The sequence below is a fragment of the Lissotriton helveticus genome, chromosome 2_1 (assembly GCF_964261635.1).
Source record: "Lissotriton helveticus chromosome 2_1, aLisHel1.1, whole genome shotgun sequence".
Taxonomy (NCBI): Eukaryota; Metazoa; Chordata; class Amphibia; order Caudata; family Salamandridae; genus Lissotriton; species Lissotriton helveticus.
In genome coordinates, this window is record NC_136059.1 from 626,736,388 (window position 1) to 626,762,791 (window position 26,404).

The following is a 26,404-nucleotide window of genomic DNA, read 5'->3' on the forward strand; positions in this document are numbered from 1 at the left end:
ACAATAAACTTTTGAAAGCTAGAAGTTGTTTGTGATCTTTGGGAGCAGAGTCCTTTATTGGGTGAACTAACTTGCAGAGAGGGGCACCTACTTCCTCCAAGACAGGCAACAAAGGTTCAGTCGACCAGATCGAGGTTTAGATCAATAGATATAAGGTATCGATCAAAATCTCGCCCTTCCAGTTGGTAGCTATAGAGGATGGTTGCCTTCTTGAGGACGGTGACCTAGGCCAGGTTAGCTTACCCCAAGGCCCCTAGAGATCGATGATCGGAAGAACAGCCCGCTGAAGAAGATCCGGATGACGTGAGACAGAAAAGGCAGCAGTATCGGTCGAGAGTGAGTATAAAGGGTTATGCGTGTTAGATTGCGGTGTTTTGTATTGTATCTATGTTGTAATGTCTGGCGGAGTTGAATGTCTGTAGAGTGACTGTGGAACAGGTTGTGAGCGCGCGCAACCGGTGGAAATCTTAAGTTCAAGGAGAGCTTAAGTGGTTCGGGTGTATCGGACACCCAGAGTAATCGTCAACTAGTGTGAAGGGGGTCATGAGGTACCATTGATCACCCGAAAGACCGAGATAGGGGGACCGTAAGAGTGAGTACGTGAGTAACGGACGCTGGTCGGAAGTTACTGTGTGTGTAAGTAACCTATCAGAGAGACGATAGACATTTCGTCAGTTGTGTTGACAATTACATATAGACTGTGGACGTACAGTCGAGAGAAGTGACCGCTTGGTCGGAAGTAGTCATTTTTCGGTGTATGAATGGGACGCATGCATAACCGGGAGACGAGTTGAGAAAGGAGGGGTGCTGCTGCGAAGCGGAGAAAAGTGACGTCAGAAAGGGTCGCGACGTGATTGGCCGACCGGAGAAAGACCGCGCTGCGATAGGCCAAGCTAGCAAAGCCGCGACAGGATTGGTGGATTGTCATCAGGAAGTAAACAGAGTAGCGAGGCTGGATATTGTGCGCATAATTATGAAGTGTTTTAAATGGCTGAGAGCGGTGTTTAAAAAGGAGAAGCGGGGATCGTATGAAGGGGAAGAAGCCCCGCCGGAGGGTACGCCAGCTCGTTATATGGCAGTGAATGTTGGGCTGCATACGATCCTTTGGATATCAGAGTGGAGTAAGATTACTGAAGGAAATGAGGAACTGACGTTCCCGAAGTACGGGACGTTCAGATTAGAGGTGTTACATCGATTAAAATCAGTCATGACCTCAATGAGACCCTTGCCTAGACCGACTCAGTTTGAAGCTCTTGAAGCATGGATTAGGGCAGCGCATGAAAAGAATATGAACAGACGACAAGAAAGGGTGAAACGATCGGTAAGGGCAGTGCAGGATGCCAGGTGGGATGCGGATGCTAAAAGATGGAGAGTGCATAACCTGGAAGTAAATAAACTGTACCCAGTGTTAGAGGTGCCCGTAAATAAAACCCCCTTAGAAGAAGATGATGAGAGCGAAACAGAGGACAGCCTGATAAACAGATTACTGACAGACAGGCCACCCCCGTATAATAGAGCAGGGGGAGAGGTCGAGCATACAGAAGGAGAAAAGGGGGGCAATGCAGGAGAGCATAGACCGCTTCCCAGTTCAGAGTGGGATCCTGAGGCAAAGAAAGAGCTGTCCCAGCCTAGTCAGGTGCAACAGGTAGTCGGGAGGTTTGTGGTACAAAGAGCGCCGGAAACGGAAAGCGCCACATCCTACGCATTACCAGATGCACTACAGGTACCTGTTACCATAGGTCCTATAATATCGATATATGACCAAGAGAGAGCAAGAGGGGAAGAACGGGTACGGAAGGACAGAGAAAGAGCAGAGAAGGCAAGAAGGAACGATACGATCAATTCCCCAAGTCAGATGCCGATACCGAGAGAGTGGAGCACCCCGATGCACACAGCAGGGGACCCAGGAGGAGATCCTGGGGGCCCTAGATGGCCAGTGGATCTGAGGGGATCTGGACGAAAATCCTTTCAAGAGCTAAATGAGTACATGAAGCAGTGGGATGAGGCAGTGAAGGCTCAAAAGAGCATCATAGCTGCGGAAGCTGAAAGGGAAAGTCAGGACAGCCGAGCTCGGACTCACTGCGGGGCTGGGGAGAGCAGCCCGGAGTGGGACTGTAGAGAGAGAGAGAGTAGGGGAGTCACCCATTGGGCCCGGAGAGGAGATAGAACAGACCTGGAAAACGGGGGCCCCGGGAGTGAAGGGGTGGCGCGCCCAATACTCAGTGAAGGGGAGAGGAGAGCGCAAGAGTACAGAAACAGCTTTAAGTGTCCACACTGTGTGCCCGGCACCAGAGAACTGAATGGGAGTTGTGAGAGGTCGCACCATAGTCCCTGTGATGACGGAAATGAGCGCAGCCCAGGGAATATGGGGAACCAGGAAGGATCGTATCAGATACTGAGCGATACTAGGCAAAGAGAGAGTAGAGACCAGAGGGAAAATAACAGAGAGGTGTGCGGTGAGAGGAGAGAAGAAGAAGAGAGTGGGCAGAGCAAGAGTAGGGGTAACAGGCCCGTGTTCCATCACCTTCCAAGATCGGATGGCCGAGCATGGGACCTGGAGAGATGGGAGCAAGGGAGGGCACCCTTTAACTCTCCCGAGCCCAAACGTAGAGCTCGAAGTTGGGATGGTAGGGAGACCAGTGAGCCCCCTTCGAAAGACGTATTGCGAGCTGAGATAAAAGCCAAGAGACTCGATGTCGCCAGTTTAAGGTCAGACCTGGATGATATGGTAGATGGTACCCTGCCTTTAGAAAGGATGGAAATGTATGAACAGGATGAAATACTGTATATGGCAAAGGACATTACTCGAAAAGCGAGAGCAGTCCATGAGAAGTTAGTCGAACTAGCAGGCAAATATATGGTGGACTTGTCAAGAACCAAAGCATTACAGGGTAACCACAGGCTACATTATACAGATCGAGACCTAGATGAGAGGAGAACGATTGGGCTGAAAACGCACATAAGGGAACTGATCGCTGGAATAAGGACATGGAGGGCACTAGATAAGTGGGAAGAGAGGTGGTCCAAGAAAGGGACCGGCAGGAGAAGCACGCTTGGTATGACCCCAGGAGGACAGCAGGGAATAGAAGCGTACCCTTTGCGTGAAGTCGCAAACGGGAACTATGTACATGTCCCTTGGAGTAGGGGAGATTTAGCTGCTTTTACCACCTCCTTCCCCAAATTACGGGAAAACCCAGTGGAGTGGTACAAGCAAGTGGAGAGATTTGTAAAAATCTCAAAGGTCCTATGGATAGATCTGAACACGCTGTTTGACATCGTAGTACCAGGAGATCTGTGGACCGCATGCAAGGTTAGCGCTGAGTGGCCCACAACGGAGCCAGAGAGAGATGCTAAGACTAATGGGCCGTCCGAGACTGTGATGGCAAAATTCGAGAGAGTGATGACTTGGCTGAAAGAGAAAGTGCCAATGCAAGACATAGATTGGGTCAGAATAGACCGAACAAGACAGGAACCCAAAGAGACAGTCCACGAATATTACGAGAGATTGCTGAAGGCGTTTAAACAGTATAGCGGCTTGGATGTAATGGATCCAAAAGACATAGGGCAATTTGTGTCCAAGTTCGTCCTGGGACTGAGACCGGATATTAGTTTAATGATTCAGCAACACTCGATTTGTTGGCAAAGTAAACCCCTAGACGAAATACTGAGATATGCCAGGTACTGCTGTGATGAGATAGACTCCAAGGCTAAGAAACTAAAAGAAAAGTTGATGGTGGTACAGATGCAGGCAGCAGGAAAGGGGGGACAGCAGCAACAGCAGCAAGGGACAGGTACAGGAGGAAAGAAGCAGTACAGTCAGAACAAGGGCAATGAGGAGAGTTCCACCTTTAGACCCAGAATAGATATAGCTGCCTTGAAGAAAACGACTAGGTGCCACCAGTGTAACGAGGTGGGGCATTGGAAACGCGAGTGCCCCTACAATGTAGAGATAGGAGAGCAAGAGATAGAGGAGGAAGAGGTCCAGAGCGCGCCTACAAGAGGGGTGACGCCATACCAAGGAAAGGTGCTCAAAGGGGGGGGGGCTCCTCCCCGAGCCCAGTTCCCGCAACCTCCTCGAGTAGGGACTATGGGTAAGACCTATAGACAAATGCCCCTGTTTGTAGAAGGGGAAGAGTGCTATTATGTGGACCCATTAACCGGACAGAGAGTGGAAAGAGAAGACTGCACCCTCGGGGCAGCCTTGGAGGTGGACCAGAGGGGACCCTATGTGGAAGCAGAAGTAGCAGGGTGCCCTACGACATTTCTGGTGGACACAGGAGCCACTAGATCCACGATCAGATCAGCTGCAGTTCCAGACCTGCCCATGTCTGGAGAGACCATACAGGTGGTGGGGGTCGCAAACAGGAGAATAACCAGCCAATTGACAGAACCGGTACAGGTGAAAATAGGGAAGTACAGCGATGAGCACCAGTTTGTGGTTTGCGATTCAAGTCCTGTGTGTCTGCTAGGAAGAGACCTGTTGTGTAAATTGAATTGTACTATATATTGCACACCTCAGGGAGTGGAGGTATTGACCAATGATGATGATGCAGACTTCAAAGTTGCAAACTCAAGAATATGCGTGGAGCTGTATCCTACTTTAACAGTAGATGAGCTCCCCTGGGACTTGAGAGAGACAGTGGCACCAGAAGTATGGGATTTCACTGGGGAAGAGATAGGATTGGTAAAAGGGGTGGACCCAGTGAAAATTGTAGTGAAACCGCATGCTGAGTTCCCAAGAACACCCCAATATAAATTGACTCCAGAAACGATTGCAGGCATAAAACCCGTGATCGAGTCCATGATTAAACAGGGAATACTGAAAGAAATCGTGGGTAGTCCATGCAACTCCCCGATTATGGGTCTGCAGAAACCAAATGGGAAATTTCGGATAGTACAGGATCTTCGAAAGATTAATAACATAGTCGTTTCGTGTTGTCCAGTGGTACCGAATCCATCAGTGATACTGTTTCAGATTCCATTCCAAGCTGAGTGGTTCACTGTGATCGATCTTTGTCAGGCTTTCTTTTCGATCCCTCTGGACGAAGAAAGCCATTTTCTTTTCGCATTTAAGCTGGAAAATCGCGTCCTAACATGGTGTCGTATCCCTCAGGGGTATACAGAGAGCCCATCGATCTTTAACCAGCTTTTGAAGAAAAATCTTGAAAGTCTAGTACTGCCCCAGAAGTCAGTTCTGGTCCAGTACATAGACGACCTCCTCGTGGCGTCAGAAACAGAAGAAGCTTGCAGGGAGGACTCCATTGCTTTGTTAAATCACCTAGCTGCCAATGGGCACAAGGTGTCCCCGGGAAAATTGCAGTACTGCCTGACAGAAGTGCAGTACTTGGGACACAGAATAGAGAAAGGCAAACGAAAAGTGTCACCAGACAGGATAGAGGCGATCATGAAAATGAATGCGCCTAAGACACAGAGAGAGGTCAGGATGTTCCTAGGAATGGTGGGTTATTGCCGACAGTGGATCGTGAACTTTTCACTGAAAGCAAAGCCCTTGCAAAAACTGACGCACAAGGAGGTGAGCGATCCGGTACCATGGGACAAAGACTGTTTGATGGCATTCCTACAGCTGCGAGAGGACCTGTGTCGTGCTCCGGCATTGGGAATGCCTGATTACAATAAACCATTTTTTCTTTACTGTTGTGAGAGAGAAGGTTGCGCGTTGTCTGTGTTAGTCCAAATCCATGGGAATGCCCGTAGACCAGTTGCTTATTTCTCGGCTACTTTAGACCCAGTAGCCGCAGCGTTGCCCGGATGTCTCAAATCCGTTGCTGCAACGGGTGTCAGCATTGAGAGATGTGAAAATATCGTCATGGGGCACCCGTTAGAGGTGTGCGTGCCCCATTCTGTTGAACTATTGATGACCAGGACCAAAACACAGCATCTGACCAACAGCAGGCTCACGCGATATGAGCAAGTTATTCTTGCTGCAGAGAATGTGACCCTCAAGAGATGCTCTGTTTTGAACCCTGCTACCTTGATGCCACTCCCAAATGATATCGAGGATGATGATGAATGTACAGACCATGACTGCCTCGATGTGACTGAACTATGCACCAAACCCAGACCCGACATCGTAGATGAGCCACTGACCGACCCAGACGAAATTTTCTTTGTCGATGGCTCATGTGTAAGAGACGAAGTTGGGCAGTTGAGAGCAGCTTATGCTGTTTGTACAATTGCTGGAGTTGTGGAAGCTGGGTGCCTGGAAGGAGTACACTCCGCTCAGGTAGCCGAGATTGTTGCCTTGACACGTGCGTGCTTGGCCAGCAATCAAATTCGAGTCACCATATACACCGACAGCCAATATGGTTATGGGGTAGTTCATGATTACGGGCAGTTATGGTCTCAAAGAGGCTTCATGACCTCTTCAGGCTCTCCCATTCGCAATGGAGAGTTTGTGCGCCTGTTGTTAGAGGCGTTGCAATGCCCAGCAGGTATCGCAGTTGTAAAGTGCACCGCACATACCAGAAATGAGGACTTCGTTTCGAAAGGCAATAGATATGCTGATGAAGTTGCGCGGTATTGCGCAGAACAAGGGTACTCTTTCACAGAGGTGGAAGTGGGTGGAATAAATGTAAGAACTGAATTAGCCATGATATTGGAAACTGTTGATACTTGGGATGAACTGTCAAACATGCAAGAAAATGCTCCTGATATTGAAAAAGAAACATGGGAAAAGGCCGGATGTGTAATGGGTGAGTCCCATTTTTGGGTCTCAGCAGACGGCAGAGCAGTGTTGCCCAATGAGATGGTGAGTCCAATGGCTAGACTCATACATGGTCCCGTACATTTAGGGAGAGATGCTATGCTGAGAGTGTTTAGACAGACTTGGTACAATCCTAAGTTTAGAATAGCAGCAGAAGCAGTGTGCCAGCGTTGTGTAACCTGCCAGCAGCTGAACGTGGGAAAAAGAACACCAGTTGCACTAAGCCACATAGGAAGGTCTGGAGGTCCGTTCAATAGAATGCAGATAGATTTCATTGAAATGCCAAGGTGCAACCGCCTCCGCTATGTCCTGGTGGTTGTTTGTGTGTTCTCCAGATGGGTTGAGGCATACCCTACACGTAGGTGCGACACCCTCACAGTGGCCAAGTTACTGCTCAGGGAACTCATTCCGCGCTTCGGGGTGCCGGCCTTTTTGGAATCAGATAGGGGAACACATTTTAACAGCGAGCTTGTGAAAATGATTTGCGCAGCTCTGAATATTGATCAGAAGTTGCATTGCAGTTACCGACCAGAAGCCTCAGGAATTGTGGAGCAGATCAATGGCACGATCAAGGCCAGAATAGCCAAAGTTTGTTCCTCAACGACCCTGAGTTGGCCTGACGCCCTGCCATTGGTTCTCATGAGCCTTCGTAGTACCCCAGACAGAAGAACGGGGTTATCACCACATGAGGTGTTAATGGGGAGAGCAATGAGGCTGCCATCTGTCCCAACTACTGCACTGTTAAATATCACAGATGATATGATCCTGGACTATTGTAAGGGGCTGTCTGACGCCATTCGTTCTGTGTCCCTTCAGGTGCAGGCTGCCGAGGTTCCATCGTGCCAGGGCCCGTGCCATGACCTGTACCCTGGGGACTGGGTCCTGGTGAAAAAACATGTGAGAAGAAGCTGCTTGGATATTCGTTGGCGTGGGCCCTTCCAGATCATCCTGATCACGAACACAGCTGTGAAGGTGGGAGGCCTGCCCAATTGGATCCACGCGTCACATACGCGAAGGGTTCCAGCACCTCGGGAAGAAACAGCTCCTCTCTCGGATAGACGTCCAGAAGAGGACCGAGAAGCCATAGAGGGGGCTAGCCAAGCTGTAGAGGTGCCAGCGGAAGCAGGGAACGAGTCTGACCAAGCTGAGGACGGTCAGTACAACAGCGAAACGGAAGACGCTACAGAAGGAGAAAGTAGCTGGGAGTACGAGTCAGACACTGACAGGTCTGACAGAGAGCGAGAACAGACAAGAAGGAGAAGGAGTAGAAGGGCACGTGGAGAAGCTAATTGGCCGCAAAGAAGGAGCTCTAGCCTGAGGTCAACTCCAGAGGTAACCCTTCCTCCGATATCAGAAGACTCAGACCCAGAAGAAGGTGCTCAGGGCGCTGAAGCACCCGACCGAAGAAGGTCAAGAAGAGTGCGTGTGCCTAACAGAAGATACTCCACACCTGAGTGGACATATCTGGCGACAAATGTCTGTGAAACAGGAGACAGGGAGGATCCGAGCGGTGGTGGTGTCCAGTTCTGAGCCCATTGTCACCGTGGAAATACGACTGTTGGTACCCGGAGTCGAACAAGAAGGGTCACTAACATTCATGCTCCCCAGACCTCCCCGCCTCAGCAAGTTAAAACACATGTTCCTTTCAGAATTGCAATTCCCCGACTTTGGTACAACGATAACAGCACATGAAGAGCACAATCTTCGTTTGGAAATACTGAACTATGCTATTGAAGCTGCAGGCACAGGCTTGATAGTAGACTGTTAAAGGACTTTGTAAATAAGGTGAACAGAAAAAAGAAGATTACCTAGCGCCCAGGAAGCAGAGAATTTTAGGGAACTTCCCTTGAGTTGATGGAGAAGGGCTAGGGTTGTCTTTATTGAACTGTTAAAGGACTTTTGCGAAGAAGGTTGTCAGCTTCCAGTTGTGTGGATTCTAAAGACAAAAGGATTAAAAGAGACTGTAAAGGAACGAGAGGAAAAGAACTTTTTGCTAAGATAAGAGAGAGCCATATTGTCTGACGAAATGGAGGCCGGCACCCAGAACCGCAGAGCTAAATGTATAATAGGTACACTAATAGTAGGAGTGATAATATTAATAGCTTTAGTGGTAACAATTTCATATGTAAAGGGACATGAGGAAGAGGCAAAGGTAACTGATGTGAATTCTGTAGAAACGCTTACACCTACTGTTGCTGGTGAGAAAAGAGAAAACACTCAAGAGAAAGCGTTATTAGCTGCAGAAGCCCGTAGGCTACACGTAGATGAGTCCCAAGGAGACTTTAGGTCAAATGCTTATGCTAAACTCTTATATGAATACGTGGATGCCATGGAGGTTAAGGATTGTTACGTCTGCATGCAGTTGCCGGCGTCTGTAGATGAAGGCATTAGATACCATCACCTCCCGCTGACATATGGCATTACATGTAGCTTATTGCTTAGTATATTTTATGAGAGAGATAGTTTCGAATACTATTTCTCCAATTATGATTCAGTGTTGCCAGAAGTCCCAAATTATAAGCAGATGAACAAATGGGACTACTGGAAGAGTGAAGACCGATTGGCCAAATTCTTCATTCCTTGGATTACCTTAGATACTTCACATGCCCGTAGAAATAACCTGACATGCAAGGTGTCAGAAGTCGAGAAGAAATTCATAGGGCAGGTGGATGATCGTTACAGGAGACAAAAGATTTTGAAAAAATCAGGACAATGGAAAACAGATTGGACCGAGGAAGAGAAGGCACACAAGAGAAAGGGTAGTAGTGGTCCAATAGCTTTAGATAAGACGCAGAGAGGAAAGCTATGTCTTCACCGAGCCAAAACGTATTATGAAAATGTATACGTGGGAGAAGTCGACTGTGAGCATGCTTTCAATATAGAGTACTATACTAAAGATTTCCTGAAGGGAATGCAAGTGATTCCAAATGTGTATTTTGTATGTGGAAGAAATGCCTACGTGAGACTACCTGACAACTGGTATGGATCATGTTACTTAGCAATTGTCTTCCCCAAAATATATCATGCACAAGACTTAGTGATCATTGAGGGCAAGACATCATTTAGGGGAAGGAGAGATATAGGAGATGCAGAAATGGTTGGAGATGTCTTTGGAGCTATGTTCCCTCTTTTGGGAGTAATCCTTAATGATGTTAAAATTAGACGACTGGCAACAGTTGTCGACAGGTTGTCTGCCAGCACTGCTCAGTCCTTAATGCTGGTAGAAGGAGAGATGCAATCGATAAGGGCTATGGTTCTTCAGAACCGTCTTGCGTTAGATGTCCTACTAGCAAAAGAGGGCGGAGTCTGTAAGGCTTTGAAGGTCCAGGAATGTTGTACTTACATTCCAGACAATTCGAAGCCCCTTGAGAAGGTTATTAGGAACATAACTAATATTCACAAGGAGATCGAAGACTTGAGTAGAGAAAATGTCTGGGAAAAGGTGGGCCACGGAATGAGTGAAGTTGGAGGGTGGATTTCCACCTTAGGCAAAAGCTTTGTGTGGTATATACTAAAACCTATCATCATAATATTGATCTGTGGGATTATATTGTGGGGATTGGTGAGGGTATTCAAATGGTACAGAGCAAGAAGGTCAGAAAAGGCCCAAAGAGAACAGCTGCAGAGATTGGCTGCCATACAAGATAATCAGTACAGGAGCCTGAGGGCTCTGGAAGCGCAGAGACAATTCATGCCAGCAATAACTGCAGTCTAAATGTTAGTGATGACCCCGAGAGGTCATCAAAGGGGGGAACTGAGAGAGCGCAAACTGACTTAAATGTATGAGTACATCACACTTACCTGTAGTAAGCATAAATCATGAGGAGAAATGCCATGAGTGCTAATAGTATCTGCAATTATATTCTGAATGTATAGCTCATGTAGAGATTTAAGTAGAAATGGAACTAATACAGAAATGTGTGACATTATATGATTTTAGTAGATGTGATTATTTCTGAATCTATGTCGTGTAAGCTGCTAAAATGTAAGATGGCATGTGGTTAAACGCAGAATGTGGTAGGCCTCAGGGCCAGAACTAGAAGGGAAAGGGAAGGTGTTTCTTTTCACGACACAGATTGTATTAATGTTTTGGTCATTGCATTAAATGGGCCATGATTTATAGAGATGTTTACTGAATAATAGAATAAGAATATTAACATGCTTTAATTAATGAAGAAGTTGAATGCTATAATCATGATGAGAAATATTGTAGGCCTGAATTATTTTAACATTGACTTATACGTACATGTCTGGGCTGAGAAATGTTGCAAGCCTTTTTTTTGGAAGTCTATGAGAGTTGGGTTCTTGGCTGCAGATATCTGTCTGCAAGGGAAAGGGGGGATCCAATTATAAATGAATGAATAGAGGTCTGTTCAGTAGACGGCCCAGACATGGAGGAGGGTTCCGGAATGTTTAAGGGGTATCAGCGGGCCGGAGAAGAGTCTGAGAAGCAAGGTCAACTCTAACGTATGAGGCCCAATACAAAGCATCATGGAAAAAGCCAGAAGCTACACCACGTGAGGGGCGTCTCGCAAGGGGCGTCTCAAATGTTGTTGACTGTTTTGTATTAGGGACAGCACCCCTGGGTGGAGTTAGAGCAGATGCCTGAGGACCCTTTAGAGAGCTGATGGGTAGGCAGAGAGGGGTCATGACTGGAGAACTATAGGTTTTCACCAAGAGACTTAGAGTGAGTGACTTCCCTTGGGGGTCATTCACTGCTGACACCTTTGTTAGGTTGGGATTTGGTTAAGTAGGGATACCATCTAGAGCAGGGTAGGGACAGCCTAACCTGTGCGTTTTCCTCCAACTTAAATGAAGGAGAGATATGCGTCAATGCTGATAGCTTTATTATTCTTAGAACTTGTGTTAGTAATTTCCGTTGCTCGTCTGAGGGCTTTCCGAGAGCACATGTATGTAATTGGACCTGTGTATCTCGTGAATCTCATTCTGAGATGCCTGTATTTGCAGCTTATCATATCTTTACAATAAACTTTTGAAAGCTAGAAGTTGTTTGTGATCTTTGGGAGCAGAGTCCTTTATTGGGTGAACTAACTTGCAGAGAGGGGCACCTACTTCCTCCAAGACAGGCAACAAAGGTTCAGTCGACCAGATCGAGGTTTAGATCAATAGATATAAGGTATTGATCAAAATCTCGCCCTTCCACAAGCACCAATGGCCTCCGATGTAATAGGAATTAAAAATGGTAAAATAAAAAGTGAAAATGCTGCCATTTAAAGTTAGAAATGATCTTCTGTTGCTGTGATTCTTAACCCCTGGGGGGCGTGAAGCCTTTTTTTTTGTGGGGCGGGGGGAGGGGGGTAGTGGGGTGGTTACGACTGCTTACAAAATTAAGTAATATTGACGGAATAAAGTGCTGATTCCATTTAACATTTTCCCTGCTTTCACTATGTAGATGCATTAATTTTATGAACGTTTTTTTGCCCATCTGTTCTTCTTCTGCAGCAATATTTGAGAAGTTTCTGTAATGCGTAGCCTGAGCTGAGTTTGGCTCCAAGGCAGAAGCATCGCCTTCTGCAGGGTCAGGCGAGCTCTGCCGCTTCTGCTGACCCTGGGTGGGCGGAGTTTACTCTCAGGTGAGCAAGGATGCCAGATGTTGCACAACACCTGTAGCTGCGAGGCGTGGCACTACGCTCCCTGCTCCTACTCCAACACCCCCTGTGATCCCGGTCAAGGAGTGGAGGAGACGTGACAGTCAGGGCTGCCCACTTCGGAACCAGTTTTGAGTCCCGGCGTGGGTTCAACCTCCTGTGATTCTCGGCAAATCACCTACTCTCCCCCCCCTATAAAATGGACTGCCTCTTTGTATGACGTCACTGGTGCTCATGTAAATAGCTACAATACATGCGGCTGAGTTCGCACTATATAACACTACCAAAAAAATATTGAATAAAATCACCCTAACGTATAGAGCGGATCATCGGCCCACCAATTGTCTGCTGCAGCTGACAGCTGCACACTCACCGCTGACGGCTGCAGGAGAGGCAGGAGAGAGGCTCCTGGGTGCATGGTGCGCTGAGGAACAGGCGGCCTCAGCAGACCCACTGCCAGGAGGGCCTTTAAGCGGGAGGAGCAGCACCTAGTCCTGCAGTGCCTGCACTCTCTCCACGCTGACTGTGGATGCAGCTGTTGAATCAGCTGGTCATGTGACCTAACGTCCTGAGGCAGCCCTTTCGAGGTCAGGCAACTACGTCCAATCAGAGATGAGTGAGGCCAAGCGCTCTGTGCTTTGCCTGGCCTAAGGCGTGAATTACAGGGACACACTAACACTGGCAGACTGCTTTTGAGGGGTTTACTAGGAGGGGCTAGTGAGGGGTGAGTTTGCGTTAAAAGTGCCCCTCCGTCCCAGCAGCAAAGCTTCAGTCCAGTTGTCACAGTTTGGGACTGTGCCTAGTAGCTGCAGCTGCAGGAACAGGGCGGTCTCAGTATACTCTGAAAGCTCTCTCATTCTGCGTGCACATCCCCCTGTTTAAATAATAATAATAATAATATTAATAATAATAAAAACATTTGTAAAGCGCATGGTTACACTATAATCAGTGTGTACCGCTAAAGGTGCGTATCAGGGCCTCAGTGAGCCGAACGAAACAAGCATTTGCAATGCAATAGGATTCGCATTTACGCGAGACCTATTGCATTGGCTTGCGTTACCGTGGAAATTGTGGAAACTCGCTGTAGGCAAGAACTTTCAGAGCACTCAGGAAGAGAAACAACGTAATGGCATGCGCAAGCCGAGAACACGTTGAATGCGCACTACTTTAAAACAAGCATATGCAAAGCAATACGGCTCGCATTTAAATAAGAAATATTGCAATACAAATGAGAGTGCAGGCATTTAAAAAAGCGAGAACGGGAGTGGAGTGGGTGATGGGGGGCGGGAAGTGACGACCTGCGGAAGGGGGCAGGGGGACATAGGGCATAAAATAATGTTTGAGTAAAGGGGCCAATAGCCTCGGATGTGCACAAATTACGCCATGGCCATCAGGAGGAGGGACTAACAAGTAGAAAACCAATGAGAAGGCAGCATTTAGGCTGTAAGCCAAACAAAAATATGGGTGGAGAGTGGGCGGAGCTTATGCAAAACTTCCCCTCTATAGTATATAATATATGCCTCGCAAAGCGAGCAGGGCATGCGCTGCAACGCTAGCCGAGACCTAAAAAATGAGCATTTCCTACAGACAGTACACAATTACCATCGCAAAATACACATCCAGGGAAGCAGCTGAGTACAGCCACCATGGTGCCATCGCGTTCTTTAGTTACATTGCTTTATCATGTAATACGCTTCAAACAAGGTTTCTCAAATGATGTGTATGTTAGGAGGACGAACCCCACTATCATGAAAAAAAGCCAAGGAAAGAATAAGCTCTAAACTCTGGTTGAGTTACTCTCAAATGCCTATTTCAAAGTTGTAAAAATTAGCAAGCTAACAAGTCCATCACTTAGACTTGGATGTAACATCCTTTGCTTGCATTTCTGAAATCCTGCTTTCTTGAGTATATTCCAAAACACATTTTAAGATCTATCTCCAATTATTTTCTAGCTGTGCCTTGTGTTTTTTCACGAGGTGCTGTGTCTTTTTTGTTGCTTCACAACAGTTCTTCCCCGAGTCATACAAGCACCAGAATACTCTTGAAGGTCACTTTCACAAAATATATATAACTGTTCATTAGTACAGATACGATTACATGCATTCAGTGCTAAATATTGAGGGGCAGATTTACAAGCCCCATGCGCCACATTTACGCCGCTGTTGCGTCACTTCTGTGACACAGCGGTGGCGTAAGCTATGCGCCATGTTGCGCCATATTTACAACGTGACACATCTGGGAAGATGCGTCATGTTGTAAAGCCCTGCGCCACATGAACCCTGCATTAGGTTTCATGTGGGCGTTCCGGCGCAGGGTGGGCGTTCCGTCGCAGGAATGCCCCGTAAAAGTGACGTAGTATAATCTACAAGATTTCATGGAGTCACTTTTAGGTCCATGCTACGTCAAAACCCTGCGCCTGAGGAGTGACGCAGCATGTTAGGTATAGGGCGCCCCTTTGCATTGCTTGAGACGCGTTGCGCTTGCAACACAACTCCAGCAATGCAACGCCCTTACGCCACAGGATGCGACACACATCGCTCTATCCTTGCGCCACGGTGCGCCGCATTGTAAATGCGGCACATTCTCAGTGGCGCAGAGAGGGAATAGCATGTCACATCTTTTCTGGCGCATCTCTGCTGATTTGCAGAGATGTGCCAGAACTCATAAATCTGCCCCCGAATACTTTCTTTCCATTTTTCAAATGTGTTTTTGCCTTGCAGTCTGCATACGGATGTTTGGGAAGAATAAGCACTGAAAAATACTCATATAATTGCCATTCATGGAACCCACATATACATGTTACTTTTCAGGGAGCTCTGTTCACAAACATTCACAATTCCAAATTGCTTCCTTGCCCTCAAGTCCATTCATTGATGTGCTCCAAAATTAGAGCATGGTCGGTCCTGCATTTACTGAGATACGTCGAGTTCATACGCGTTCGATGTACGAAACCGAGCAGATATTCTACATGTAATTTGCAACCAAGCTCCGTTTCCTGGTTGTGCTATAATTTGTTAAATCTTATTAGATGTAAAACAGCATTAAAAAGTATTACATTTTGTTCAAGTAAAACGTGCACAAGAGTCTCTTTCAACTGTACTAGACTGTACGATGGAATTAAGGATTATGGTGAAACACTTTTTTCATTAAGAAACTTAGAATAGGTCCTTGTTAGAGACGGGAGGGAAATATTTATACAGTACACACTGCATGCCACATCGCTTCAAGAATGTAGCTGCATTTCAGATGTACTGCTGTTTTGATATATTCTGGTATATGAATGGCCCTTTGTGCACATTTGCCGTTGGGGACTGAATTGCCCGTTGGAATACTTTCTATGAAAGAGGACGCGTGGACAATTATTACAAACCACAACACACTTTCACAAATGTAACTTCCACTTCAGAGTGTGCGGATGAGGAGGAATTGAAAAAAGGGTAATAGAAGTGAACCTACCCCTGCTTAAGAGTTTCCGCTTGTACAAAACGTGTGCGGAGTGTGTCTGTAACCACACTTCAAAGGCTTTGGCAGCGCAAGGAGCTGAAACGTGAATTCATCCATTTACTTACGCACACAAAGGTCTGAATTATGAGTCACTTAAGAGTGTGACTAGCTTTATAGACACCGTACTGAAAAACACTCGTATTTTCCATTTGTTAGACCTCATGACGTAGGTGTGAATATCCGGCTCTTAGCTTGTGCTGATTATGAGGGCATGGGAAATGCAACCACTGCAGGCCCGGTTAGCATTTCCCTGGCAAAGTTTATCTGTGTTTCCTAAAGTCTGATGGTCATTCATCTATTGTCCAGTCCCCTCCCGTCTCAAAGGTCTGTATTTATGTCTGCAATATGTAGTGTATGTGTTTCTACAACTCCACAAGTTCTTCGAAGATAAGAAACACGTCTTCGTTTTGGTTCCCACAGCAGAAGAATGAAAAAAAGGTTTCGATATCATGAATTATCTCTATCTTTACTCAGCACACATCCAAGTGCCCCCTACCAACAAGTATGCTAACTTCACACCGCCTACAGCGTCAGAATCAGCCTCTAGAACATGTGGACCAGATTTCTCAAGGATTTGCATCACACTTGTGCCACGCATGGGGTGCAAGGGCGAAGCAATCCTAAGTAAAATGTATCAAGCCACACAAGACCACCTTGTGTGACCCTATAGGCCTTGACAAATCGCTGCCTTGTGATACTCTGCCCCAGGGAGGCGTTCCATGGGTGTGGAGTGGGTGTTTTCAGATTTGCGATTGGTGGTAGTCCTGGGAATGCGTCAAAATGCAATGCCTTTGCAGGTGACGTGTAATGAGTACATATAGCTTTAATTCTCCTTGTTGTTCCTCTTTCTGTGTGTGCAGCACTCTGCACACACAGAAAAAGGAAAATGCCTCTCAGGGTTGTCTTTCTGCAGGAATATGTCCCTTCCTGCGCAAAAACAATCCTGCCTGTAATGCAGCACCCACCATGACGCAAGGGGCTTGAGTTGGCGCAAGGCAGCCAAAAGTGCACCAATGCTAGAAAGGACAGGAATGCGCCATATTATTTTAAATACGGTGCATTCCTGCCCTTTTTGTTTCATGCAGTGCAGCAAGGTGACTTGCTGTGTTGGGCTGTGTGAAAAAATGACAAATATGTGTGAGACTGTAGATAGATAAATCTTATATGAAGAGCTCCTCACTGTATGAACAAAAAGGCTGCAGCGTGTGGGTTGAATTCACATCCACGTTGCCAAAGTGACACAGAGATGTGATGACAGAAATCTTCGCCTACTGCAGCTGTAGTAGTCCTGAGAGAAACATGCCACGTCACATTACATATGGGTACTTGCCTGCATCTTTTGCAAAGTATGCTGTGACGTGACCAATGGTAGACTCCCTAGATACAAAGTTTAGAAGTAGATATAATCTGGGATGTTTAAATACTGTTTGCAATGATAAGCACATTTTTATATTCAGTGAATTTATACAACAGTTAAAGGAAACAGATTTGATGAGAGTGTCAATAATGCCTATGTTATGAAACCTAAAAAGACGGGAATTTACAATACAGAAGATTTTTTGTATAGGTAATAAAAACCATTACAAAAGGTACATTAGTTTAAAATTCATAAAAAAAACATCAAAAAGTATTTAGAGTCATAGAATGTCAGATTGAAACTCACTACATCGACCAGCTTTATATTAATTCTATACAAGAATTGGTCTTTTTTCAGAAATTGAATGTCAGTGTGAATCGATCCATGAGCTGTTACAAGACAGTTCGTACACCTCTTCCTTCTCAAGTTTTGGTTGATCTACTGCGAGTTGTGTAATACCAATTAAATGGCGAAAGATAGCTGGCGCAATTTCTAGTCTAAGAGTCAAACAAGGGTTCTTATTGCCTCTTTACATTACATCTTGGTCTAAATTTTTAACGACCCTTTACAATAACACCTCTCTTGATCTCAAAGTTCATTACAAACTTGACTGATCTACAAATGAATTGTGGATCCGCAGTACACAGAGCTTGTATGATGGCGGATCGACAGGTACGTGTTCCATAGTCGTTGAATTTTGCCTTTAACCAACGTCGTCGTTCCTGGTCCAGAGTAGGACAGATACAAAATAGGTTGATGTAGTTTTATTTTATGTCACCACATAAGTCACACTCCTTGGTGTCCGTTTCCTCCAATCTGGTTGATCTGCATTTGTTGGCAGGTTTCCCATCCTTAAGCTAAGGTATTTCAGTTTGACAAATGATGAAAAGGATAACCCAAAATAGACTGCGGGTTTTGGCATAGTATAAGATTGAATTACCATCCAGGCATGTGCGCGATAACTGAAGATTGACTTGTCATGGATTAGCGAATGACTGTTTGCTGCCCTTTTAACTACTTGCTTGAATGATGATAAGGGTAGCTTAGTTTGCCACAATGATGCAAGTTCAGTGGTATCAAGGGACAGGTTTAGGAACTTAGTGTATCCGACAGGAATTTACAAAATAAAGTAATACTTTACTCTTGCCAGTTCCATACTAATTTTACCTTAAATCCTTCCCGATGTCTCTTGTGAAAAGTGGAAAATAGTTATGAATGAAGTACTGGCTGAGTATGAATGTGTTACAGGATTATTGAGTGAATAAGTAGCTGGAATGATTGGAATTGAATTGACCATTACAGGATTGTTTTTTTTGTGAAGTACGGTATGTGTATTGCATGAAAGCCTCTAAAACTGAGGACATTATGTCATTTTGTTACAATGGTGAAACTATTTATGGTACCTACACGCTAGTGTGATAGCAGTTCGGTATTGTATCATGGTGAAACGTTTAATTTTGGAAATTTGGAATGTATTTACATGTGTAAGAAAATCAGTGGGGTGAACTACAAAGTCACTAAATTAGCCTGTGCTTAACCCTTAAATAGCTTGCCACAAAAGCAGTCAGGCTTAATTTAAAGGCATGGCGTTAAGTATGCAGCACTCTAACAGTAATAAATTGAAAAAGCAAGACAAAAAAGTCCCACACCTATTTAGAAAAGTAGAGAAAAGTTTAATAAATAAAATAGCACCTAAAAGATGAAAATGCTAACTGTGGTTATCTAGCCACAGAACACTGGGGCAAAATCAAAATGTAAGATCCACCGCAATGGAGTGAGTTTCGGATATGCAAGGTGGATTGGGCCTGGTCTCAGCCTCACTTCGGACTTAGAAGAATTTTCGAAGACAATACAATTTTGAAGACAATTCATGGAGAGGGTAGAGTTCAAGCGACCAATACAGCAGGCTGTGTCTGATCAAAATAATTCTGTCCACAGGTTGAAAAAAGCCAGAAAACATGTTAATAAAGCTGTTTCTGCATTCCTCAGAGACCATCACATGGGCTCTATTTACAACAAAAACCAGCGTTTCGACATGCATGGAATATATAGAAGTGATGGAGTTCACTTTACAGACAAAAGCAACAGAGTGTTCCCCAGTATGGGTGTGAGACTGGATGTAAACTAAACATATTGGTCTGTAAGTGCACATGGAAATAAGTGATATTTGAAAGTATGTAACTTACATTTTAACCCCATAGCTCATCCAGTATCCCTTACAAACAGTCTAGGTAACAGGTCACTTATATGTAGTACAATAATAATTTAAGACTTGGCAATGTTTTTTAATTCTAAAGCGGACCGAAGTATCACTTCCCACACAGGCTCTACAGTAGCAGATCCTACCACAGGTACAGCACTGAACTAGAACTGTACAAATAAATTAAATATATTAGTTGTGGATAAGGTCACAAAACTGTATCTAGGACATAAATATGTTTACTTAACCATCAACATTTTCAACCACCTAATTCCAGCTACATGATTCAGTGCATAATTATTTTTGTTAGTGACTGTTTCATTACCCAAATATCTATATGCATCAACATTTACATGTATTTATCAATAAGTGTTCAAATAGTAATTTTCTCCAGGACTGCTGAACTCAGTATCAGAAACAGACTCGTTTGGAGGCTGAATTCTTTTCCTGTTGTGGGAGCCTTCTTGGGTACCACTTGGTTCTCCATTTTAGGTTTACATTTTGCACATTTTAGGCTGACATCATTTTAGCAATATTGTTTTATACGGTTTATGCTTGCACAATATTTTTGAAGATGTTGTATGGCTGCTCGTTTTTAGAAAGCCTTTCTCACTGTGTAATCTGTACACTCCGTTCAAGGCTAGGAACACAGAACAAGATATCCCTGTGCTTGCATTGCTTGTTCGGAGACAGCTTCTAACATCTAGATATATCATTGCACCAGAGTTGTGACTTTAACACAATGTCGTTTTTATTATATAAACAGTGCACTGCCCTTTATGAGTGAAAGGAGTACTCTTGTCACGACTGTCCTGGAGCAAATCCTCTCTCTCTTCTACATGCAGCTCTACAGACGCTAATCTTCCATCCTGCAGGGAAGTATTGCCAATTCCACTTCAGGCCAATTCCCAGGCCTAGTTATCCAGGTATGGAGGCTCAAGCTCACCTTCAAGATCGGGCAGAAGATACACCCACTATGCTCTCAGAGTAGAGGTAGAGATAGGTACAAATATATAGAAACTAGACTCACAAAAAGAGAAGGACTAAAGTGTGCTGTGACTGAGACCGTGCAGTTATTCCCTCTATTTGTACCTTGAAACAAGGTCCAATTTTACCATATAATGCCTCAGCTATTGCTTTCCACATCTGAAGCATGAAAGTCCAGAATATCCCTGCCAGTCAATAGGTACGAGTGTGCTAAATTGCTCATACTGCCTTAAATCATTCACTGAAATGGTAGGCCTCACACCTATCTAAAAACATCACAAACATCCCTCCTGCAAGGGCCATGAACCACAGTTCACTGCTTTACTGATGAAAAAGTCACCAGGCCCCCACCCACCCCTACTATTCTCTGTGTGCACATCTTTTTTAACTTCATGAAGATGTAGCAATAACAGGATGTATCTGTCATCTAGAAGACCGAGAATGGGTAAGTGCAGCCTCGGCCCGTGGAGGGAGTTGCGGTGTGGCAGAAAGGCGGGGCGGGGGAGGGGCAGGGTGGGGGGTGGTAAAAACCGGAATATGGATAATTGGAGGTAAGTAAACAATGTAATAAATAAAACAAACTTTGTAGCGCGCCCTGCATCGCAAAATGCGATGCAGCCCGCGCTCCGAAAATTGTTTTATTAATTACATTATTTACTTACCTCCAATGATCCATATTCCGGTTTTTAGCACCCCCCACCCTGCCCCTCCCCCGCCCCGCCTTTCTGCCCCACCGCAACTCCCTCCAGGGGCGGCGGCTGGCTAAGTGTAGGGGTGGGGGCTAACTGTAACTTTCCATAGCTTCTCACCTAAAATTATTTTCCCTATTGAAACTAAGATAGCTGCATGCCTTAAAATAACAGTAACCTATCTATGAGCTATGTACCATATTAGGGAGATTCTGCCTTAAAGCTTACGAGAGGTGTCGCAAAATGTTTTTCATAAAATGTTCAATGTTTTGATATGTTCTGCGGTCAAGCACTGCCAAAGTTAGAGCTTGCGGTCAACGGTTCCCCATTAAAAGAGTATAAAAGGGCTGCTCCTAAGCCCATTCGTTGACCACCTGGTGCAGTGTATTTTTCACGCCGATGGTGTTCCCGGTTAACCAACTGATTTAGCTCTTGATTTGAGGTTGTAATGCATATTGTACTTTTATGTTAATTTTATTTCTCTCTCTCTTTTTTCTTTGGATTGCCGTGATTTTAAAACTTACCAGATGGCATGTTTTTCTCCTCATCTGCAATGTGTCCTTGACACTTGTTACTTGCTGGATTGCATGGTGATGTTTTTGATTAATGATGTGTCTCATTTATTGTCTAAATTGTTTGAATACATAATGACACTATTATTGTCTCTCATGCATGTCTTATTATTTTAGATAGCACATTTCTGAGCTAAATTGTGTGGTAAAAACCCACCCTCTAACAACCTATATTGTGAATGTGTTATCAGAAGTGTCAGAGTAAAGAATTAGTAGGGGAAGTCATTAGAATTGGTACTACTGCCCTCACCCACTATGTAGTAGCATGCTTCATCATAGGGTCGCTAACAACACCCAGGTGCGGACCAGCACACTGGGCAGAGAGCTGATTGTTTTGAAAAAGAAGAGAAAGGAAATAAAAAGTTTTCCTAGTGAGGGATCCCTAATGCAGAAAAATAAGTGAGTTAAAACTGCCTAAGGAGGTACCCTATAAACTCTTTAATTGCTGGTCCCCCTTGACATGGCTAAAAAAATTGATAAAGGGTGCTTAGGAGGAGTTACAGCTCCTGTACCCCATTTGCGTTCACTGACAAGTTTCAGCCAATCTTTGTTGCCCTACAATGTCACTGGTCTGCCTCAGGGTATAGATCCCTCGTGAAAAATTCTAAAAGTTCCAGTCACAGTTTGGCCTGTTTCAAGGACAGTTAATGTAACCTTACTTTTTTAGTGTAATCCCACTCGTCAGTAGCATCTGTAAGAAAAAGATACATTGAAAGTAATAAGATTTCCCCTCAGGACCTCATGACATTCAATTCAATCCGGTGTCACTTGTACTTTTTCTTTTTGATAATCAACTTTATTTGCATTTGAATGATCAAGCATACAGAGGACAGCATGTAAGTACATGATAATTCAAAGTCCTGCTTTGGCAAACAGCAAAAGTCCTAGCCATCGTGTAACACCACCAAGCATACCACCTCACCTGAGAAGCAATGGAACGAGGTAAGAGAAAATTCAGACACGTGACTCAAGATAGTAGGTTTAGTGATTTGCCCCAACCCGAAGAAATTTCTCAGGGCATCCATGGGCCTCAAATAGGGGCTCCATCTGGGCTGCGCACCAATTCTCCCCTCGTCGCCACTTTCCTATAGTAGGGGGTTTGGCCTGAGCTCAGACCACATCGATGTCTCACTTGCCCACCACCACTGGAGTGCCCAGAAGCGCTTATTGGCTCTAGAGCCGTCCAGACCATCCAAAATACCCAGATGAAGGCATAAAGGATCATGAGGGACCTGCCACCCCAGAATCTGTGTGAGATCAGATTCCACGCCTGACCAGAATGGAGCGAGCCCACGGCATATCCAGACCACGTGATAGAAGTTGGACAGGACTTGGCCACATCGTGTAGAGTCTGGGGAGGGGCACAGTCCTGTGTAAGCGCGCTGGGGGGAGATAAGCCATGTGTAGGCTATATAGTTGGACGAGACGCAATTTAGAGGAGGTCGCCAAAGGTTTGGGAGCCATAAGGGCAGCGAGCCAGTCTGCCTCCTCTAGGGGGCCTAGCCATCCCTCCCAGCGGGCTCGCTGCGAGTCTAGGGTGATAGGGCCATTATTCGTGAGGGATCGATATATCATTGACCCCCCTCCTCTGCCTAAGTCCTCCATCATGACCTGGCCCACCAGCGAGCTAATCTCAGGGAACGAGGTGCCTGGTGCAATATGCGCATGAAGGGCATGGCAGAGCTGTAAGTACTTATAAAATTGGGTGGTGTGGAGGGAGTGACGCCGCTGCAGGTCTAAGAAGGCCCTGGCGTGGTCTCCCACCCAGACATCCCCAAAGAGCGAGATCCTGACCCGGTCCCACTGCCGGAAACCCTCAAGGGTCGATGTTTTATGCAGCCATGTGCCGTGTGATAGAGGTGTATGTTTGGTAAGTCTCTTGTCCCATCTCGTATAGCGCAGGGCAGATTGCCAGGCCACCACTAGCACTGCCCTAGTGATGGGAGGAATCACTTGTGGAATGGGGACCCCGTACAGGTAGGCTTGGATTTATGGGAAATCCATGGCATGAAGCTCAACCCGGTAGGCAGGGTCAGACCAGCCTCCATTGAACCAATCGTGAACAACTATCAGTTTGGTGGCCAGGTCGTAGAGGTGAAGGTTCATCATGCCCATGTCCCCCTTTAAGGGAGGAATCCGGCAACAAGCCGGAGCTATATGTGGTCTCCCACTCCCCCACAGGAACTTAGTAATCACCCTGTCAACGTCTCCAAACAAACTACCAGGGAAATGAAAGGTGGTGTTTTGAAGAATGTACAAGAAACGGGGAGGATCATCATTTTAAAGAGCTCCCCTCATCCAAGGGGGTTCAGGGGAAGAGACTGCCAGCGCTTAAGGTCGGTTTTGGCTTTTGTGACCAGAGGTGTGATGTTAAGGGCCAATTCCAGCTCCAGAAGCAGAGCCACCCAGATCCCCAGATACTTAAACGATTGTCTCCGTAGCGGGATATTAGACTGCCAATCAAAACAGGTCCTCGAGGGGTGGAGAGGGATCAGCGTGGACTTCGCCGGGTTGAGTCACAGACCCGATACGTTCTCAAAGGCCGGAAGCACCTCCAAGCAGCGTGTACCAGATCTCTCCGGATCAGCTAAGAAAAGAAGGCAATTGTATCCACCTGGTGGGGATCCCAAGACAACCCCCGGATTTAGGAATCATTGGTATGAGGCAGGCCAGGGGCTCCAGTGAGAGTGTGAATAGGAGCGGCAATAGGGGACACCCTTGGCGCATGCCTCTTCATATTGGAAATGCTTCTGAGATGGCTCATTGGTCAAAACTCTGGCTCTCAGGTTGCAGTACAGGACATAGACGAGGAGTCTGAAGGGAGGGTAGAAGCCCATCATGGTACGAACGTCCTCCAAGTAGCCCCACCCAACTGTGTCAAAGGCCTTCTCAAAATCAATGAGTGGTAGGGCTAGATATGGTGTGAGGAGATGGCAGTGGGCCAGGGCAAGGTGGAGACGCCGTATGCAGTGCTAGGTTCCACACGCCGGCATGAAGACTCATTGGTCAGGATGGATCAATTTGTATAGCAGGGGATGGAGACATTGGGCCAGGACTGTGGCAAAGATTTTCATTTTTGTATTAATTAAGGAAATTGGATAGTAGTCCGCTTAGGAGTGAGAAGGTGGCTGGGTGTTGGGATGACCACTGTGGTGGCAAAGTTAGTCTCAGAGGGAAAGGAGCCCTTCTCGGCCACATGCTGAAAGAGGTCTACCAAGTGGGGTATCAACAGGTCTCGGTATGTTGCATAGTACTCTTGTGGGAAACCATCCTGTCCCGGTGTCTTCCCAGAGTGCAGCAGGGAAATAGCCCCGTGGACCTCCTCTGGGGTAAAGGGAAGATCGCGGTCTGTTGATTCAGCCTGAGCAAGGCAGGGCAGCCTGACCTCCTCGTGGTCCAGCAAAACAACCAAAGAAGCCCCAGGGGGCCGGACTGAAAAAAGCTGAGCATAATAGCCTGCCACAACTTCGGCAATGGCCTTCAATGTGTGGTGGTGTGTTCCAGCAGCATATCGGATTTCGGGAATAATTCTGTTAACCTTGGGGTAAGAAACCAAGTTGTGGAGCAATTTTCCATTTTTGTCGCCCCATCCATACACTTGGGCCACAGAGGAGCGCCACAATGTCTTGACCGTCTCTAGGGAGACCTGGCGGATCTCATCTCGAAGGGCCGCAAGTTGACTGGTGGGGTGAGCATCCTCTGAGGGTCGATTCCAGCCACGTTGCCTGCGCTTCGAGCTGAGTCAGGAAAGCAGCCTGTGCCGCCTGCTTTGTGTGCACCAGGCCACTGGCCACACCAAGTAAGGTGGCCTTGCCAGCCTCCCAAAGTGTGCCAGGGGAAGGGACCCAACCTTGGTTGATAATGAAGTATTGCCGTAATTCTACAGCCAGTGCGGTCTTAGTCTCTGCATCCTGTAAGAACAACACGTTCAGTTGCCAGACCGTCCGTGCCCCCTCAGCAGTGCGGCCCAGGCGGAGGGAAATGGCGGCGTGGTCTGAGATGCCATGGGGGAGAATAGAGACACTAGAGACCCGTTGGCAGTCGGTTATGGAAAGAAGAATCAGATCGATTTGTGAGTGGATGTGGTGGGCCGCTGAAGTATGGGTATATTGTTTTCCCCGGGGGTTCCAAATCCTCCAGGCATCACACAGACCAAGGGCAGCTGTTCAATCTGACAGCTGCTTGGAGCAGATGAGGCGCAACGAGGATGGGTCACCCGTTGTGTCTAGTAACAGTTGCATAACTGCATTAAAATCCCCCTCAATTATCGTCTGACCCTGTGGCATGGAAGAGATGACCTTTGTGAGGTGACAAAGAGTAGAGGAGAGTGTAGCAGGAGGAATGCATGTTGACAGTAGGTTCATGACCTGACCTTCGAGCTTGCTGGACACGGCCAAATAGCAGCCCTGCTCGTCAGTCACCAGGTGCATAGGGGTGGAGGGAAGATGTCTTTGAGTTAATACGGCTGTCCCTCGAGAGCCACATGCGAAGCCAGAATGCCTAACCCTATTGAGCCCGTATCTTGCCAGAAAGGAGCAGTGGGTTCCCAGGAGATGAGTCTCCTGAAGAAGGAGTACGTCAGGCACGTGGCGTTGGGCGTACTTGAGGACACTGTACGCTTGATGTGATCCAACAAGCCATTCACGTTCCAAGACAGAACATGGAGGGGTCTACCGTGGGTATGCATCTGTGCAGTGGCTAATGTGCGAACATGGAGGACTCAAGGAGCCAGGATCCCAGGAGAAGTGGTGCATCAAGGCTA